We start from the raw sequence: 20,884 nt of genomic DNA, 5'->3' as shown, positions 1-20,884 counted from the left end.
CTCTCCCTCCTCCTCCTCCTCCTCCTCTTCCTCCTCCTTCCTCCTCCTTATAAATAAGCTACTTCTTAGCCTCTTGGTTCTCTCTCTCCCCCATTCCCTCAGCCCTCCTCTGACGTCCCCTTTCTTTTTGGCTGCACTTCTGGTCTTGTTTTGCCCACGCCTGTTGCCTTTATCCCGATCCAAGCCTGTCTGACCTTTTCTTATGGTCTCCCTTCCACTCCCTGTCCTGTTCCACCTCCTCACCACTCCCACTTTTTTTTGTGTGTGTGTGTGTTTTTAATATTCTTAGTCTCTTAAAAGGTCACATTTTTGTAGGCACTTCTGTTATAATAGGGTTAGTTTTGTTAATATTTGTAATGAATACTTAGCCCCATGAACTTCCTCAGCACAGGACAGGACCATTGGGTGTGGAGGACAATGGAAAGGAACTAACAGGGCCAGGGTTGATGCTGGGGTGGGAGATGGTGGACGGGGTTGAGGGGGCCAGGATGAGGGCTGCAGGCTACCCATGGGTGGAGAAGGGAAAGGAGGAACTTTGTGACAGCTGGTTTCAGCAAACAGATCCCTCCATGAGTCAACGCTAAAAAAACGCAAGGAGAAGACAGACCTCAGACTAAATTCAGGACAAAGTGTAGGGATGCTCCAGGCAGTACATGGCTCTACAGAAGCCCCAGAATCAAAAGACAGGCGAGTAGGAGAAACCTAAGCAGCACCTAGTGGAAGAACAGTGAGACGTTCTCTGAGATGCAATGATTCTAGCGTCCAGTACAAGGGAGAGAACATGAAATAGAAGTCCACTCTATGCTGAATGTTGGGGAGAGGCAGTTCCTGCAAAAGGTTTTATGACCTTGGTTTCCATTTCAATACCCATCTCCCCATCTTGGAATGCTTCCACCCACTCCTCCCCGGTAGCCTAACCTGAACTTGTCTTCTGGATCTGAGGTGACTATAGATAAGATGGTATTCACCTTATATCTTAAAGAATAGGCACAATTTTGAGAGGAACTAAACAACTAGAAAGACATTTATAGCTGCAGAATGGCTGAAAAAGACATGGTTTTAATGAGGACTTGCAATTAATTCTCATGGCTGGAGCACAGGAAGCAGAAGTGCAAGGTCATGGAGGGCCCTAAATCTCAACAAGGTTGAACTATTCTTAGCAGACCATGGGCTGTCTATGAATGTGTGAGAAAAAGTTGTGGCATGGTTTTGATTTAGAAAGACAATATAGGCAAAAGTATAAACGATGAATTGAAAGGACAAGAAATGGGAAGGAAGTGGTAAGGAAGGGGCTGTGATGGCCCAGACAAGCAATGCTGAGGCTTAAGGCGGCAATATAGTCCTGGCTTCAGTGCTAAATTAAATTTGGGAAATGCAAATCAAAACTGCACTTGAATTTGATCTCACACTCGTCAGAATGGCAGTCATCAAGACTATAAACAATAATAAATGCTGGAGTGGATGTGGAAAAAAAGGAACACTTTTGCACTATTGGTGGAATTGAAAATTAGTATAACCACTATGGAAATTGGTGTGGAAGTTCCTCAAAGGAGTAGACATGGAAACACAATATGACCCAGCTTCTTGGTATTTATTATAAAGAATTAAAGTCATCATACTACAGTAATACATGCATACCCATTTTATAGCAGCAAGATTCAAAGTAGTCAAACTAGGGAACCAGCATAGATGTCCATCAATGGAATAAAGAAAATGTGGTATCTATACACAATGGAGTTTTAGTCAACCATTAAGAAAAATGAAATTATGTTATTTGCATAATATTGTCATTTGCATAATATTGTCATTTGCATAATATTGTCATTTGCATAATATTGTCATTTGCATAATAAATTATGTCATTTGCATATTTGTCTAACATAATGTTAGACAAAATAAGCCAAACCCAGAAGGTCATGGGTCATGTTTTCTCTCATATGTGGAAGCTAGAGGAAAAGAAAGTTGTGGGGGAGGGAATCTCAGGAAAATCAAAGGGAAAGAAAGGGGAAATACTGGGGAATGATATTAGCCAAATTATATTGTTATATTGTGTTCCTGTATAAATATGTAGCAACAAATACTATATGTAAATGTACAATTATAAGGCATAAATAAAAACATGGAAAAATGTTTGCTAAATTAAGAATACAGAATTTATTATACCAAATATACCATCTTTGTAGATAAAATGGTAAGCCATTTTCAACTATTTATTCATAAGAAATATTTCTCCCACTAGTGTATCACTTTTTAATACAATAAATTATTCTGTGAACAAATTTGGCAGCCAACAATATACGATAGGAACAGAGAAATTAATCATCTTAATAATAATGATAATGGTTGTCATATATGCACATGGTATTCTTTTTTTCATTCATTCATTCTTTTAATTTTTTTAGTTGTCAATGAACTTTTATTTTATTCATATTTTATTTATATGCGGTGCTGAGAATCAAATCCAATGACTCACACATGCTAAGCAAATGTTCTACCACTGAGTTACAACCCCAGTCCTCATTTATTCTTAAAACAGCATAAGGTAAAGCAGAAATAGCAGATCCCATTTTACAGATAGGAAAACCAAAGCTCAGAGTGTTGGAATTGTTTTTCCAATGATGCACAACTAGACAGGAACAGAACTACTATCTGAGCTCAGGTTTGTTTTAACCTGAAACTCGTGTTCTTAATTACACTACATTATATGGTAGTGTTGTTTAGTATATAGGGAAAATATATTTTAAAAGTAAAAGTATTTAGTTCACATTTCAAACACCATATTAATGCTGAAAGATCATACTGCAGCTAACATATTTTTTGGTGAAAATATAAGTCAGAAGTTAAATCCATAATTACAGACCCACTATGCTCAGTAGCAAGGTGTCACTTTTAGTTATTTTTCCGACAATTGATGCTCAAAGACAAAAGTATTCCATGAAACACACTGTGATGGTTTGGACATGGTATGAGTATGTCCCCCAAAGGGTCAGGTATTGAAATGTAATCCTCATTCTCAGGTATTAAGAGAGTGAAAACTAAACTTAACCATGTTGTTTAGAGATGGAGCCTTTGTTCTATTATCAGGACTAGATAAAGTCATTAGGGTGGAGCCCCCACTGTTGAATACTTGTGTCTTTATAAGAAGAGAGACCAGAAGACAGACACACACACACATACTGACACACACACACTCCCTGACTCTCACCACATGAGGCCCCACCCTGCCTCAGGACTCTGCCAGCAAGAAAGCCATCATCGGCTGCAGCCACTTGGCCTTGAACCTCCAGAACCATAAGCCAAAATAAACTGCTTCTCATTAAAACTTTCTTAGTCTGTGGCTGTGTAATTGGCAGCAGAAAACAGATACAAACAATAGCCAACCACGAACCATAAAAATAAAAGTGTAAATTTTCAAAATAGTTTCTGATTATCGTCTGAATTTCAGTAATGTCCATTGTGATATTTCCTTTTTCATAACAAATTTTAGTAATTTGAGTTTTCAATCTCTTTCTCTTCATTGGCATGGCTAAGGGTTTATTAATTTTATTTATTTTTTTCAAAGAACCAACTTTTTGTTTTATCAATTTTTTGAATTGTTTCTTTTGTTTCAATTTCACTGATTTCAGCTCTGATTTTAATTATCTCCTGTCATCTACTGCTTTTGGTGTTTATTTGTTGTTCTTTTTCTAGGGCTTTGAGATGTAATTTTAGGTTATTTATTCATTGACTTTCTATTCTTTTAATAAATGAGCTCAAAGCAATGAACTTTCTTCCTGGCACTGCCTTCATAGTGTTGCAGAGATTTTGATACCATTTTCATTTACCTCTAAATATTTTTTTATTTCAATCCTGATTTCTTCTGCCATCCATTTGTCATTCAATAGTGTATTACTTAGTCTTCAAGTGTTAAAGTATCTTCTATTTTTTATTTTATCATTGATTTCTAATTTCATTCCATTGTGATCTGATAGAATGTAGGGTATTATCTCTATTTTCTTGTGTTTGCTAAGAGTTGCTTTGAGGCATAAGATATGGTCTATTTTAGAGAAGGATCTGTGTGCTGCTAAGAAGAAAGTGTATTTGCTTATTGATGGATGAGATATTCTATATATGTCTGTTAAGTACAAATTATTGATTGTATTATTTAGTTCCATAGTTTCTTTGTTTAGTTTTTGTTTGGAGGATCTATCTAATAGTAAGAGAGGAGTGTTAAAGTCACCCAGTATTATTGTGTTGTGGTCTATTTGGTTCTTGAAATTGAGAAGGGTTTGTTTGATATTCGTAGATGCTCCATTTTTTGGGCATAAATATTTACCTTTGCTATGTCCTATTATTGCATAATTCCCTTAAGCAGTATGAAATGTCCTTCTTTGTCCCTTCTGATTAACTTTGGCTTGAAGTCCACTTCATATACACCAATAAAAAGAAAATCTTGCAGTCATCAACAAATTTCTGAGACACACGACATAACTGAATCAAAAAGACATACATGATTTAAACAATTTCAATAAAATAGAAGACACCATCAAAAGCTTACCAATTAAGAAAAGCCCAGGACCAGATGAATTCTTAGCTGAGTTCTACAAGACCTTCAAAAAAGAATTAATACCAATACTCCTCAAATTGTACCATGAAATAGAAAAAAGAGGGAATAGAAGGTAAATATTTGGTGTAAAAGAACAACAAATCAACACCAAAAAAATAAAAGTAAATATTTATGCCTCAAACAGTGGAGCATCTACATATATCAAACTCATCATATTCCAAACTCATTCTGTGAAGCTAGTATTACCTTGATACCAAAACTAGACAAAGACACATCAACGAAGGAAAGTTTCAGACCAATGTCCCAGATACCAAAAACAGATAAAGACACATCGAGTAAAGAAAACATCAGACCAATATCTGTGATAAACTTAGATGCAAAATTTCCCAGTAGAATTCTGGCAAATTGTATCCAAAAAAATGTTAAAAAAAATAGTACACCACGATCAAGTGGGGTTCATCCCAGGGATGCAAGATTTGTGGAAATCAATAACGGTAATTCATCACGTCAATAGACTTAAAGACAAGAATAATATGACTACCTCAATAGATACAGAAAAAGCATTTGACAAAATACAGCACCTCTGTATTCTCAAAACACTAGGAAAACTGGGGATATTAGAAACATATAAAAGCTATATACACTATATAAAAGCTATATACACTAAACCCAAGGCCAACATCATTTTAAGTGGAGAAAAATTAAAAACATTCCCTCTAAGAACTGGAACAAGAAAAGTATGCCATCTTTTATCCAACATTATCCTTGAAACTCTGGCCAGAGCAATTAGACAAAAGAAATTAAAGGGATACAATTAGGAAAAGGAGAATTCAAACTATCACTATTGCCAATGACATGATTCTACATTTAGAAGATCCAAAAAATTCACCAGAATATTTCTAGAACACCTAGTAGAAGAAAAAGTAGGCCCAAATCTTCATTATGGCAGATTAGGCCCCAACTTCCTTAACAAGATTCCTAAAGCACAAGAAATAAAAATCAAGAATCAGTAAATCAGGTGGTTTCAAACTAAAAAGCTTATTCATAGCTAAGGAAACAATCAAAAACATGAAGAGAGAGCCTACAAAATAGGAGAAAATCTTTACCACATGTACCTTAGATACAGCATTAATTTCCAGGATATATAAAGAACTCAAAAAACTTAACACCAAAAAAACAAATAACCCAATTAATAAATGGGCTAAGGAAATGCACAGACACTTACAGAAGAAGATATACAAATATAGAAGATCAACAAATATATGAAAAATATTCAATATCTCTAGAAATTAGAAAAATATAAATCAAAACTACACTCAGAATGATAATTATCAAAATATAAGCAACAATAAATGTTGGCAAAGATGTGGGGGAAGAAGTACACTCATACATTGCTGGTGGGACTGCAAATTGGTACAACCACTCCAAAAAGCAGTATGGAAATTCCTCAGAAAAATTGGAATGGAACCACCATTTGACCCAGTTATCCCAATCCTCAGCATATACCCAAATGACTTAAAATCATCATACTGTAGTGACATGGGCCCATCAATGTTTAGAACAGCTCAATTCACAATAGCTACTAAGCTATGGAACCAATGTAGGTGCTCTTCAACAGATGAAGGGATTAAAAAAATGTGGTATATATACAAAATGGAATATTACTCAGCCATAAAGAAAGAATGAAATTATGGAATTTGCCAGTAAATTAAAGGAGTTGGAAACTAGTATGCTAAGTGAAATAATCCAATTTAAAAAAATCAAAGGCCAAATGTTCTCTCTGATATGTGGATACTGACTCACAATAAAGGGGGTGGGGGGAGGGAAGAATAGAAGTTCATTGGATTAGACACAGGGGAATGAAGACAGGGGGGGGTGAGAATTGGAAAGACAGTAGAATGAATCAGACATAAGTTTTTTATACTCATATATGAATACATGAATAGTGTAACTCCACCTCATGTACAGCCACAAAAATGGGAAGTTATACTCCATATATGTCTAATTTGTCAAAATATATTCTACTGTCATGTATAACTAAAAAGAACAAAATATTTTTTAAATAAGTAATTTTTTAAAAAGACTGCAGTGTAATAAAGACAATGTGGTATGTATACGTATGTACACATACACACACACACACACTCACACACACACACACACAATGGAGTTTTCTTTTGTCATAAAAAAGAATGCAGGAAATTAGATGGAATTTGAGAATATCGGGTTAATCAAAATAAGCCAAACTCAGAAAGTCAAGGGTTGCATGTCTTCTCTCATATGTAGAAATTAGAGAGGAAATGGAAAAGACAGGTGGGAGGAATATCAGGAAAATCAAAGGGAATCCAGTAGAACAGAGGAAAGGGACCCGGAGGGAAGAGGGGAAGGAAAGGCGAAATACTGAAGAACAGTATTGTCCAATTCCACTATTATATTGTGTGTATATACAAATACATAGTAATGAATCCCACCAATATGTACAATTATAATGCACTGATGTGGAAAAAATATTGCTGTGGAATTAAGCTGAAAATCAATAACAAACAGATACCTTGAAAATCCTTCGATATTTAGAAATCAAATAATACATTTCTAAAGAGCATACAGGTCAAAGAACAAATCCCAATAGAAATTAGAAAATATTTTAAACAACATAAGAATGAAAATCCTGGCCAGGGATATAGCTCAGTTGGTAGAGTGCTTGCCTTCCATACACAAAGCCCTGGGTTCGATCCCCCACATCACACACACAAAAAAAAAGAATGAAAATCCTAAAAAGGAAAATTTGTGCGACATAGATAAATCTGATCTTTGAGGGATATTTACAGTCTTAAATTTATACGTTAGATGAGAAGAAAGCCTACAAGTCAATTGTCTTAGGATCTATCTTAAGAAACTATAAAAACAACAAATTAAATCCAAAGAAGTTATCCCATCTATGTATGATATATCAAAGTGCATATATGCATTTTACGGTCATGTATAACTAATTAAAACAAATAAAAAATTAATAAAAAGAAAGGAAATAATAAAATTAATCAAAATTGTTAAAAACACAAAAAAGGAGAACAACCAACAATGTTGTTTCTTTGAAAAGACTAATAATACTGATAAACCCATAGTAAGATTAATCAAAAAGAAAATAAAGAAATAAGATAAAAAGCACAAATATCCAATATCTGAAATGAAAAAAGAATATTACTAGTCTTCAGATATGTTAAAAATCATATTATGAGTAATTTTATGGAAATAGACTTGAAAATGTACTTAAAATAGATAATTCCTTGTTGAATACTACTAAATAGATTAGGAAGAACTAGCAATAAACTTACATAAACTCTACAGAGAATTTAAAAATAGGGAACACTATCTTCTGGTATTATGAGGACAGCATATCCTTTACATCACAACCTGACGTCATTACTAAGGAAAGTTGGGCCAGAGCTTGCTCATGTAACAAATGCAAGACCTTACATAAAATTTTAACAAGCTGGATCCAGTAATGTAACTTATCAGTTCAGTTTGTTCTAGGAATATAGGTTGGTTTAACATTCAAAGATATTGGTTTTACTTGGAATGGAACCACCATTTAACACAGCTATCCCACTTCTTGGTCTATACCCAAAGGACTTAAAATTTGCATACTACAGTGATACAGCCACATCCATGCTCATAACAGCACAATTCACAATAGCCAGGCTGTGGAACCAACCTAGATGCCCTAGATAAATAGATAAAGAAATTGTGGTATATATACACAATGGAATATTATTCAGAAATAAAAGAGAATAAAATTATGGCATTTGCAGGTAAATGGATGAAGTTAGAGAATATCATGCTAAGCAAAGTAAACTAATCCCCAAAAACCAAAGGCCAAATGTTTTCTCTGATAAGTGGATGCTAATCCATAATGGGGAGAGGGGCATGGGATGAGTGGAGGAATGATGGATGGGGCAAGGGGTGGGGGAGGTGGCATGGGGGTAGGAAAGATGGTGGAATGAGATGGACATCATTACCCTAGAAAAATGTATGATTGCATAAATGGTGTGACCCTACTTTGGGTAAAACCAGAGAAGTCAAAAATTGTATACAATAAATCAAAGAGCATTCTGCTGTCATGTATAACTGATTAGAATAAATAAAAAATTTTAAAAAAAGAATTCTAAAACTCCTATAGTTTCAGGACATTTGCAGTAACCCAAGACTCCAATGCTTACTTTTCCATTTAAGATCATCCATTCAATCAATAGTACTGCAAATCAATACTATTGACAAGAGCATCATGCAAGATAACATTCTTGTAGAAATGTTACTAAACATCTGTTCTTTTCGCACAACTGTTTGGTTTCTGGGGATCATCTTTTAATCCAGTGACAACTATTCTTCAAGTTCAAAGCTGACATCTAATGATAAGGAATGCATGTGGAATAATAATTGTGAGAGTGAGTGATTTAAAGACTATATCACTTGAAGGAGACATTCCAATTTCAGAAACATTATAATGTGAAAAGAAAATGTCCCTAAGAAAGTTTCTGAACATTTAAAAAATTATATATCAGTTTTAGATAGTTAACCAGATTCATAGAAGGAAAGCGAAATCTATTATTTTGACAGATTCAGAAATACCATTTGATAAAATTTAATATCTATTTATGATAAGAAAACTCTTAACAAACTAAAAGGAAAAGAGAACTTAATTTAATAAAGGGCATGTACAAAAAAATTACTTTTAATACTTAAATGTTGAAAACTTTTCTTCCAAATCAGGAAAGAGTAAAAGACCCTATCACCATTTTTAGTCAACACTGGAAATCCAGTCAAAACAATAAAGCAAGGGGTGGGGGGAATAAAAGGCATAGAATTGGAAATAAATAATATGTAAATATTCTTAGACAATAGGATAGTATTATTCAAAAGAATCCATTGATAAAGTATTTGAATTAATTTTAGCAGCACAATAACTGTATAGAAAAACCACATTTACATTTACAAAACAGAGCAAAATTTACAAAACAGCATAACTTGCAACAGCATCAAAAATATCAAATACATAGATAAACATCTAAAAGATATATAAGACCACAAAGTACACTTTTTCTCTTTGTGTCAATATCATACTTAAATTTTGAACTTTATAATAAGTAACCAGTCTTTCCCTCCTCTTTATTTTTTTTCTTTTTTTTTCTTCCTCTTTAGGGCTCTATTGGCTGACTTGGCTAAGTACATTTCCATATAAATTTTATAAAATTGTGAATCTTCATTTAAAAATAAAGCCTGCTGACTTTTTGATTAAAATAGCATTGACTTCATTATAATACAGAGCCTTTCCATCTATGCATGGCACAGTCTTCCATTTATTAAGATATTTTGTTTCTTTGAAAAATGTTCTCTACATTTCTAATCTATAGTATTAGAAATCAATCAGTGATTTTGAAAAATTGAAAAGAAGGGTTATTAGAGAAGACCATAGGGAGAGAAGAGATTATGTGTTCTGCAGATAAAGAGCTCGTTCCTGACCTGAGTTTTCTTTTGCTTGTTTATTTTAAGGCAGAATGAGAAGAGAAAGCAATTCCTCAACAATCCCTTAAAATGCAACTGAGATGGCCACCACTCATCCTGCATGACATGTGAACAGTGTATAAGAGCTCAAGAGGCACATATCGTCCTGTAGATCAGATTTTCAAACCACAGATTCTGGGTTTAGTGAGTTACACTCTTATTTTCAATAACAGAGAATAAGATAGAAATGATCAACACGCATTGTGTATAGTACGGTTAAGCATTGTTCCATGAAACTCTTATTAAACCATATACATGTATACACACACAAATATATGAACCTGAAGATGCACCAGGAAGTATATGTGTTTCTCATCATTGAATACAGTAAAAAATATATGGAAACTATGAACAGATTCCAAGTGCACCATATAATATTTAACCATCAAATATTTAACATGTAATATTAACCATTAATTCATATTTTGTAGCTATACCATTTTTCATTTAGCTCAGATGTAGTCTTTAGTTTTGTGGATATTAAGTGTTTGAGGGAAGAGAATTAACAACAGTTAATGGTAAAAGATTCAGAATCAATGAATCCGTTTGAGAAGGGGCAAGAGATGCAGCTCAGTGGCCGAGTGCTTGCCTAGCATGCGGGAGGCCCTTGGTTCAATCCCCAGCACCAACAATAAAAGGAAGGAGGGAGGGAGAAAGGAAGAAACTGGAGGTTATTAGTGATTTAAGTAGAGAAGAATATGAGAACAAAATGTAATAACAACAATGTGATGAAGGTAACCTTAGCTCAGTATCTTTGAAAGACATGTTCAAGAACAATTGGGCTTTGGCTTCCTGATGCTTACCACGGGCTGTGTTCTTACCCTGACTGTAGATAAAGAAGAAATCAGAGTAAGCCTACGCACCTTGGCCCTGGTCTGTATTGTAAATGGGCAAACATGGAATTGAGAGGAAAGAAAAAAAAAAAGAGGAATAACTGGGCTTTAACTCAGAGAGGGCTTTGGACACCATGTGTATCCAGAAATGGACAGCAAGTACCGCAGACCCAGCGAATTACGACAAAGGCAGCTGTCTTTAGAGCTGTCTTTCACCCAGCTCTCCTCTGTAAACCACCCCTGAGCTGTGTTCCTTTAGCAATTCATCTGTTCTGGTCTTTTAGATTCTCCTTCAGTGAGCTCAACAGTCACCCTGCTACCAATCCACGTCTGGCTCTCCATCTCTACTCTGAAGTGCCACCTTGGCAGTTTTCTCTTCCAGCTTTCTAGGTCAGGACCATCTCCCAGCCAGTATCAACTAGGGTTCAGGCAGAAGAGACTGAGATATTGGAAGACGAATAGCAGCTTTACGCTCAACTCCTAGGTTGATACCACTCTACCCAGAAGATTCCTGGAGGTCAGCTATCACCACTTGGCATAGAAAGGAAAAAAACTAAGAGCAGACTATGAAGTAACCAAGAAAGAAGAGAATATTGACTTGTCGGCTTGACAAAATAAAATGCTCTAGATTGTTAGTCTGCTGTTCGTCAGAACTACAAGAGTTCCTATGCACTCAAGATAAATAGATGCTTAGACTCCAACTGACTTTTCCTGTCAACTTTTGTGTGACATCTGTGGGAATGCCCCATATCAACCTCAGAAAGTTTTTCCCTCCAGAAAGACACGGCTTTTGGAGCTAGTCCTCCTCAGGAAGGGCCAGAAAGTTTCTAGGGATTCACAAGGACACTAATCCAAAACATAAGGAATTTTATCATCAGGTGACTAAAATTTACCCAATGTCTTTGAGACAGGTCAGACCCCTACCTTATTTGGGGAAACCCAGCAAAAAGACTGGTACATAAAAGGTGTCCTGAAGATCAATAATGAACCATTTATTCCATGCATCCAAAATCACTGGTGAATACAGTTATTCGATCCCTAGCCCAGTGAGACACCTACTTCAGAATCAGAGCTAGTATCAAACTGGGTTCAATATTGAGCATTAGATGGTGGTTTATCCACTGAGGTTTTCAAGGAACTTTAAAAAGTCACTCAGAGACAGAATTCACAGCCCTATGTTAATGTGCCCAGTCTGGTTAGAGCCAGACGCAAAGTTAGTAGTTTACAAAAGAACCCAGTCCCTGCTCCCACCCATTTCTAAATGCCAGCTGAGAGCTCATTTCTCAGACTCTTTCATCCACACAAAAACCCTGAGAACATTACCAAAACAATCAAGAACAAAAGATCAGAAAGTTGAAATGAAGTATGCAGTCTCTCCTCCTCCCTAAAATGGCCATTTGGTTAAAATCCATGAAAATGAAAGAGTTAAAATTCTGCACAGTTTAAGCACAACCAGTTGACCTTTAAATGTGCTGGTTTGAGTCCAATCACCTTTCAACAAGCATGAAATCTGGCACAAGGCGTACTAACACACACCAATTATTTTCATAGTGTACATGACTGAGCTCACAGAGTCCTGTTTAGAAAAAAAGACTAATGTTCATTTTCCAAAAGCCAGACTTAGCAGCTAAGTGTCCCTGTTGGGAGGATTTTCCCTTGTTAACCATCTCCAAAAGTGCCACTGGAGAAGCCTTTCCTTAAAAATGCATAGTACCCTGAAGAAAATAAATTTTCTGTCTTATTTAAATTCTCTTTTATAAAATAGTTTTCCGTACCTTTTTGTATGTCAAAAGTAAAGACAGCTGGGACATAATTACTATCCCCAATTAAGAACTTTGCATTCCAAATATATAAGAGGGAAAAAAAAAATCTACTCCCAGTGAAATGGTGAAAAGCTGAATCCTCCTTTGAGCAAATGTATTCAAATCCACAGATTCAAAATCAATCACTTAATGGGTGTCCATTTCCTAAAATAATTATCTGTTTTTCAAGAGTAATTCCCATGAGACTTAAAAGTGGTGAGAGTCCCTCAGGTTTTTAAAATATAATTCAATTTACAAACTTTCCATCACAGGCTTTTTTATTTTTAGTTGTAGATGGATACAGTAACTTTATTTTATTTATTTATTTTTATGTGGTGCTGAGGATTGAACCCAGTGCCTCACACACTAGGTAAGTACTCTACCACTGGGCCACAAGCCCAGCCCCCTCCATCACAAGCTTTTTGAGAACACTTTGCTTGGCTGTTTGGATGCCATGTGCAATTTGGAAGCCTGTGCCATACGGCATTATCGCCTCTGGTCAATTGCAAGACTGTGTCCTTTCTCACCTCCTTTGTCGATAGTCCTCAACTTCAGAGACCCTCTGTGGCCCAATCCCCCTCCCAACACTGTTCCCATCACAGCTCTTGCTACCACATTTCTAGTGATGTGGAATACTAACCCCACACCTAGAACATATTTAAGCCTGAGTTTGACTTTTCTTTGTTTAATCCTTTGCCTTAGGACTGAGACTTCTGAAGATCCCTTCCCAAACCTCAAAATTGTCTCTCAGCTCCTCACTCTAACGTGAGACTTCTGCTGGCTGTGCCCCTGTTTATCAACCCCTCCCTACCCCAATATTTAATATCCCCCTCATCCACTTCATGCCCTCTTGTAAGACCAGAAAAGAGGAAGGTCAGAATCTCACAGCAGTGTAGGTAGTACTTCATAGATTGTGGTCCTGGCCTAGTGCCCAGCTCATCACCCATCCAGCCACTTCTGCTTTGAGGCTGAGGAGGGAGGGACTTGATTCAGGAAGAGCAGGCACTGCCTGGGGTGGCTATTGCTCACAGACCTGTCAGGGAAACACCTGCGGGCCCAGGGCCCTGGCACAGAAGGCCCCTTGGAGTTTACAGTCTATCAGGACAACCTGGCTCTGTGTACATTCCTGAGGATTCCTCCAGAATAAAGGTTCCTCCCAGAGTAGAGGCAGAGCAGGGTCACCAACTCACACCAACTTCCCCCACCCCATTGCCTTGAAACTGTCCCTTGCTACTATCCTCATCTCAACCTCCAACAGAAAAAGTGCATCACCTGAATTCAAGAGTGAAACACTGCGGTGCCCACACCTAACTTTTTAGTTACCTACCTGAACGCCATGAATGACTTCCTCAAGTCGTGCGGTCCTCAAGTCTGTGACACAAAGAGACCAAAAGCCTATATGTTGGAAGAACTGCATAATAGTATACTTAGTTACCATCCTCTGTCTTATTCATCAGGAGACATAATTCAGTTGTAGATGAGACATACTCAGGCTTTCCAGACCAGACACTACTTCCTTTTCTCCCTGTCAGCATCCTACAGACTACAACCTGCACCAGAAAAGCAATGTGGTACTCAGGAGAGGAAAGCACAGACACCTGAAGTCAGAAAACCAGGGATTCATTCTCAGTGTTATCAACTGAGTGACCTTGGCCAAGTCGCTAAGTCACTGAAACCTCAGCTTCACCCTCTGTAAAATGGGTATTACAATATCAACCTCACAGTTTGTTAGAAGGAAGAAAATGAGATAATGAAAGTTGAAAAGCATACTTTTAAACTATAAACAGAAAGAAAAGGAAGTAAGGGAAAGAAGGGGGAGGGGAGGAAAAACTGAAAAGCTTTACCCTCCCTCGCCCTTTCACATAGCAAGTAAAATGAAATCTTTGGACAGGAAACCTAAAGAAAATAACCCACATATAATATTCTTAGCAACCGTCAAAGGGAGTGGCCACTATAATCTCCAAATCTAGCCAGGAGCTCAGCCTGAGCAGCATGCTTTGAACTCAAGTGCCTGGAAATCTGCACTATATCCTTAGGACTTTGACCTGCAGGGGAAAAACAGAATGCTTTTCTCATTTCATTCCATGTAGTATAAAAACAAAAGTAACTGAAAGACAAACTTTGGGACAAACACCCGAACCAGGAACTTACTTCATTCCCAAGGCAAATCAACTCCAGGTGAAATTTCAGCTTTGTGTGTTCTGCTTGGTCCCACTCGAATGGGAAGTGCTGCTCAGAGCCCCGAAATAGAAAGCAGGAAGTCAACAGAACTGATTTTTCTAACTTCCCAAATGCAAATTGCTGCACAGTTATGGAGGAAAGTTACAGAAAGGTATAAACCTCCTCCTTTTAACAAAGGTCACGTGCTGATTGTATATAGAAAACATCCCCACTCCTGGGAAGACCAACCAGCTTCCTTCCACAATAAGGGAAGATTGACAGTTCAACTGACAGAGAAGTAAAGACTACCAAGGCTGTTTCCATCAGAACCAAACTGCCACAAGAACTAATACAGTGTTCCAGTTTGATGTTCAGACACTAGTCTCTAGAGAAAACAGTGCATCCTCTCAGGGTGCTTTTCTTAGAAGGAGCAGAACTACAGAGACTCCCCTTCCAACATCCTCCTGACCCTTCAGAGTTTCAAGATGTTCTTAGAGTTTCATGTCTAAAATTTTCAAGCACAGGGGCTGGGGTTGTGGCTCAGCGGTAGAGCGCTCGCCTAGCACATGCGAGGCCCTGGGTTCGATCCTCAGCACCACATGAAAATAAATAAATAAAGATATTGTGTCCAGCTAAAAAATAAATAAGTATTAAAAAAAATAAAATAAAATAAAATTTTCAAGCACAAATTCCAAGCTCCCCCTGTACACACCCCTAGAGTCAGTTTCTATCATTTTGTAGATGAAGATTACATGGAGATTGTGTACCATGTTCTCAGCCACACATTTAGCTAATCCTCCAGTTTGCCAAGCCTTGCCACTTTCTCAGCCATTTCTGGTCTGGATTCTCAGTCCCCGACTCTTCTCGCACACTCTTTCATAGACTGCTAGGTGACCTTTGCAGCACAGAGTGGCCTCACAGTGTTGCTTTGCTCCAAGTCGACCATACTCCTTTAGAACCTAGTGATCAAATCTAACCTTCTCAGGAAGTGGTCTTGCCACGTCTGTGTAGCTTAGGTAATGTGTCATAGTGGGAAATGTGTGAGTCTGGGAGTCAGAGGGACAGGACAAGACTTTCTCCTGGAGAAGCTTTATCACTTCGTGTCTTTGTGAATCTAGCAAATTATGAAACCTCTTTATACTTCAGTTTCCTCATGTGTGGAATGAAGATGATAACATGGCCTACCTACAGTCATTAAGGATTTAATATGACAATATAGACAAAATGGTCCTAATTGAGTTCAATCAGAAGAGGAATTAATGCTTATGGGTGCTTACTACATTCAAGCTGTACTCTATCTAAGAATTATACACACATTTATGCAGGTATTATTTTTAACCTCATCTTTTATAAGGGAAAAATAAGGTAATAGAAAGTAAGGAGAGTCACTGAAACAACTAATCAGGACATAATCCAGCCTTAGAACTCAGCATCTGACGCCCGCACACTCAACTTCTTGTTCTACTGCACCCACTTCTGCTACTTCCCCTTCCCCTTCCCCCTTCACTTTAATTTTCGCTGGCAAACAAAGCCCACATGGCTACCTCAGTCCTCATCCTTCCAAGTTTCACTCTACATTCCACCATCCCCTGAACAACGTCATGCATGTTTTCTCTGTCACCTGACATCGTGAAGGGAACAGTGACAAGACCCTCTCTGAACCCACTCTTTGGCCCTTACTTATACATCAGCTTATAATTATTCTCCAGTTCTTTCTGTAATCTATTCCCAGAAACAGCATCTAAAAATAGACCATATCCCCAAATTTCAGCATGTCCCAAAAAACAAAACAAACATAAAACCATTCTATTTCCATCAATGCCAGGGCTACTGTCACCAAGTCAACTCTGCAAACTTCCATTCACTCCTCCAACAAACGTTTACCAAGCCCCCGTCATGTTCATGTTGTAGATGATGGCTACATGGGCCCCATCCTCTAGGAGTTCACAGTATGATGAATGATCAAAGTTTGTAGTAAGTATCCAATGTATTTAAGTAGGTAGTGATACATATGAAATGTTTGCTACTAAGGCATCACTATCTTTGGCTCTTCTCATTCTAGCATTCTCCACATCATGTCAATCATCTAAGCTGCCACACTGAACCATCCTTTCCATACCTGTTGCCTCCCTGTGATGAACTTACTCCTACCTTGTTCTTGAACTACTTAAATCACCTCTCCACTTATCTCACTGCCTCAATCTCGGGACTCTCAAAAAAAGCTCACCTCCAGGTGACAAATAACTTGATGCTATCACTCCCAAATTCAAAAACCACAAAGGTTGATGAATCAAGTACAAGGCTCTGAGCCTGCACAAGTAGAGTTGCCTGTGCCCCTCACATACTTACACTTCACTCTGTACACCACAGCTAAGAGACATCTTGCACTTTCCCATAACTGACTCACTTACTATTGCCAATTCTTCCGCTTACCCACCGTGCGATCTTGCGCTCCCCGGCCCCTCGTCTTATCTCTAGAATTTAGATGCTCTACCAAGATTCAGGTCAAAAACCACCTCTTCCAAAAAGCGTTTATATTCATTCTCTCACAGTACACGATAGCTCCATTCTCTGATTTGCTTTAGTTGAGCATTTGTATTTCCTCTAGGACACTTTGTTAGGAAGTAGCTAGCAATAAGCAGTGAAATGCATGGTAAGGACATAAAGTGTTCTTTAAATTACTTTCGGGTCCTTCTTTAAACTATCTCAAGAAATAAAATGGTGGCAGTTAATCTGTAGAAAACAAACAGAAGCAAGGGAGCTAATTGGAAATCACATTACGAGAAAAGGATTAATGGGACTAACTCTTGACAGAGTCCACCGAGGTTGATGTGAAGCTAGGAATTATAGCTGTAAGTGTCTCCAGTTGTCTGGGAAGGAAGATTCCTTTAGTATCACGGTACACTAAGGTAACTTCTGACCACCTATTGACCCCAATGCCCACATTAACATGGGATTGACTTGCAGATGAAGCCCCCCTAAATAGGATGGCCACCATGACAGTTCTGGAGAGGAACTCCTGATTGGCAAAGAGTACAGAAGGTGGTCCCCAGTTCTCCTGGTAAACATCAAACAGTAACAAACTTGGAGACAGTGTTGTCTCCTTTGTTTTCTCTGCTTGGAGATGGTCCACTCTCCAGAGAGTGCTCTCTGCTTAAACCTCACTTTGCTTTTACTTTCCTTTCACCTATAATAAAGTTCTCTTGCCTGACTCCTGGTGTCTGACTTTAATTTTTTGTTGTTGTTGGAAGACAAGAACTGAGGTTTGTGAGTTTCGGCTCTCTGCTTTCCTGTAACAACTTCACTTACACCTTGCATCACAGTCATTTGCATACCTATCTTATGGTCTCTATCTTTAGGGCAGGTATTTGTCTTAACCATATTTTTTAAGGTGGTGAATAGCAGAGGGCCTCAAGCTTAATGTGAACTCTATATATAATGGATATGTTTTATTTTTGTATGTAATATAGTAGGGGGAAAAACTTCATGAGGACCCAAACAGAAATCCAATTTTTTTTCTTTTTTCCTCACTATCATTGATGATGATTAATTTTATGTGTCAACTTGATGCAGCTAAAGGATGCTCAGATAGAGGTTAAATTACTTTTTTCTGGGTATGTCTGTGAGGATGTTTCTGGAAGATATTAGCTTTTGAATCAGGAGACTGATTCATAGATCAGTCTATGAATCAATAGATCAAAAGATCTATTCTCACCACTATGGGCATTCATGGAGGGCTCAGCCAGAATAAGAAGACAGGGAAAGGCAATATCTACCTACCTATCTATCTATCTATCTATCTATCTTTCTCTCCCTCCCTCCCTCCCTTCAGCTAGAACTCCATCTCCTCCTTCTCCTTGGACATTGGAGCTCCTGGTTCCTCAAGCCTTCAGACATGAGAGCTTATACCAGCAGCTCTCCCTAGTTACTCAGGACTTTGGCATCAAACTAGGAGTTTGGCATCAAACTGCTTCTTTCTCAAGCCTTCAGACTTGGACTGAGTTCCACCCCCAGCTCTCCTGGCTCAGCAGCTTGTAGACAACATATTGTGAGACTCCTCAGCCTCCATAATCACATGAGCCAATTCCCATAATAAATCTCCTCTTATACTTCTATATATTTCCTATTGGTTCTGTTTCTCTGAAAAACCCTGACTAATACCTCATCTAATCATTTACCCAACAAACCTTTTCTATCCCTGGGCAATATTTTAGGCACTAGGGGTACAAAAATAAAGACACAAACATCTGCACTCCATAAACTTACATTCTGTATCAGAGAAATTGGCACAAAATGAAAACAAAATAACAAGAGACATGCACAACAATAAAAATTGCAAAATGATGGCAATTCTATCACCAGCTAAGTGTGTGACCTCAGGCAAATCATTTACAATGTGAGCTAAGTATTCATAAGTACATAATGCAAATTTTTAGGCACTCTAAAAATTTGAATTTGACCATTGTATGGTTTCCTTTGCTAATGGGTGGCACCTCCCTGTTAGTAAGTGCCAATATATTTTCAAAAGATCCATTATTGATGCTAATTAATTCTAGGAAAATCAAGTAAACAGCAGCAAAAGAAAGGTATAAACCAGCAGCTGAAATTAATAATTAGAAAATAAGGAAAAAATGAATTATTAAGTGCTTCATCAGCACCACAAGATAAATAAATCAGTGAAATTCAAGGCAGGGAAATGCAGAGTAAGCCTACCAGGGAAGCAGTGGCCCAGTAGGCATGACATGTTCTCCTCTGGACTCCCATATTCTACCTCTAGAGATAGAAAATGTGCATGTACAAGTCAGCCTTCCCTCTATGATGTGCTTTTGCTCCTTTCTGTCCCTTGCACTGGTGCCTAGCACACGGAAAGCATTTGGTAAGTGCATAAAAGAGGCAATCAGTCATTAGCATCAAGAATTTTTAATTTATTTAATTATGTAGTGCTGGGGATTGGACCCAGAGCCACCTACACGCTGAGCCATGCTCTCCCACTGAGCTATACCCCCAATCTCTATCATCAAAAATTTACTGAGGATTTATACATGATACATCTAGAACCACAAATGGAATACTTGTATGGTTCCTATCATCAAATAAAATCAAGGAAAAACTTAAGACTCAAACTGTAAGCCATGATTTATTTTTAGATAGTGGTCATTATCAAAGAAAAACAACACAATTACCAAAAAGTCATTTCAAAGCAACAAATTATCTTTTGGCATTTCTCAAACACCATGAAGGGGACTCTCAGTTCACAGCAACAATCCATAAAGCCCTGTCCTTCCATGTGGGTTACATCACACAAGGCTTTCAAGTTCCTCTCCCCTTCACACCCTCCCATCAGAACTCCTCTCCTAAGTCCAGCCCTCAAGCCTCAATCTTTCCAATCCTTGACCTCTCCCCTGTTTTCTGTATCACAAAAGCCCAAAAGAACTGGTCTGGCAAGATCAAATGTTGCTTGAAACGGAGGGAAGAAAATAAATAAGCAAAAACCAGAACCAGTCTTTGTAAGGAAGAAAAGATGACCACCACAAAACTGTCATATGTTACAAATGTTGGGTGATCTCCTTCAAGCTTAAAGGTACCAAAATAAATATAAAATAGTACAAAAAAAAGTATTCACATTTGTTAAACATCTACAATGGTTGGGGGACTTGTGGCACTCAATCACAAAATACTTATTGGACACTTACTCTAAGAACTGTTTGAGAGAGGATATGATGTCACACATACTCCCCAAGTGCATACCTACATTTGAATATTCTCAGGAAGGACTCACCCTTAACTGTACTGACATTTAAGATTTCTAGTTGAGATGTATTAATGAGACATGGCCAGATCATAAGGGGAAAGGGCACAGGCTGAGTCTGAAGGATCCCATGTGTATACTTCCTTTTGTTCTTCCTTCTGTCCCATGAAGGGCCATGTGGAGTACACTAACCCCAGCCACAAAAAAAAAAAAAAAAAAAAAAAAAAAAAAAAAA

At 37.6% G+C, this 20,884-nt stretch overlaps 1 protein-coding gene and 1 pseudogene across 2 annotated transcripts in view; one reads left to right on the top strand and one right to left on the bottom strand.

The window, feature by feature from the left end:
* Pde4d (phosphodiesterase 4D) overlaps positions 1–20,884 on the bottom strand; it is a 1,424,195-nt gene that overhangs the window by 1,351,174 nt on the left and 52,137 nt on the right. Inside the window, exon 1 of one of the 2 annotated variants that reach the window (XM_048800095.1) lies at positions 14,892–16,410. The exons of the other annotated variant lie outside the window; for it this stretch is intronic. The gene's annotated coding sequence lies outside the window, so the exon portion shown is untranslated. Of the gene's footprint in view, positions 1–14,891; positions 16,411–20,884 lie in introns of those variants that run through there. 2 annotated transcript variants of the gene reach the window in all.
* LOC125615777 lies at positions 10,892–11,005 on the top strand (annotated as a pseudogene).

Source organism: Marmota marmota, unplaced genomic scaffold (assembly GCF_001458135.2).
Source record: "Marmota marmota marmota unplaced genomic scaffold, marMar, whole genome shotgun sequence".
Classification (NCBI taxonomy): Eukaryota; Metazoa; Chordata; class Mammalia; order Rodentia; family Sciuridae; genus Marmota; species Marmota marmota.
This window is presented reverse-complemented; position numbering and strand designations above follow the sequence as displayed.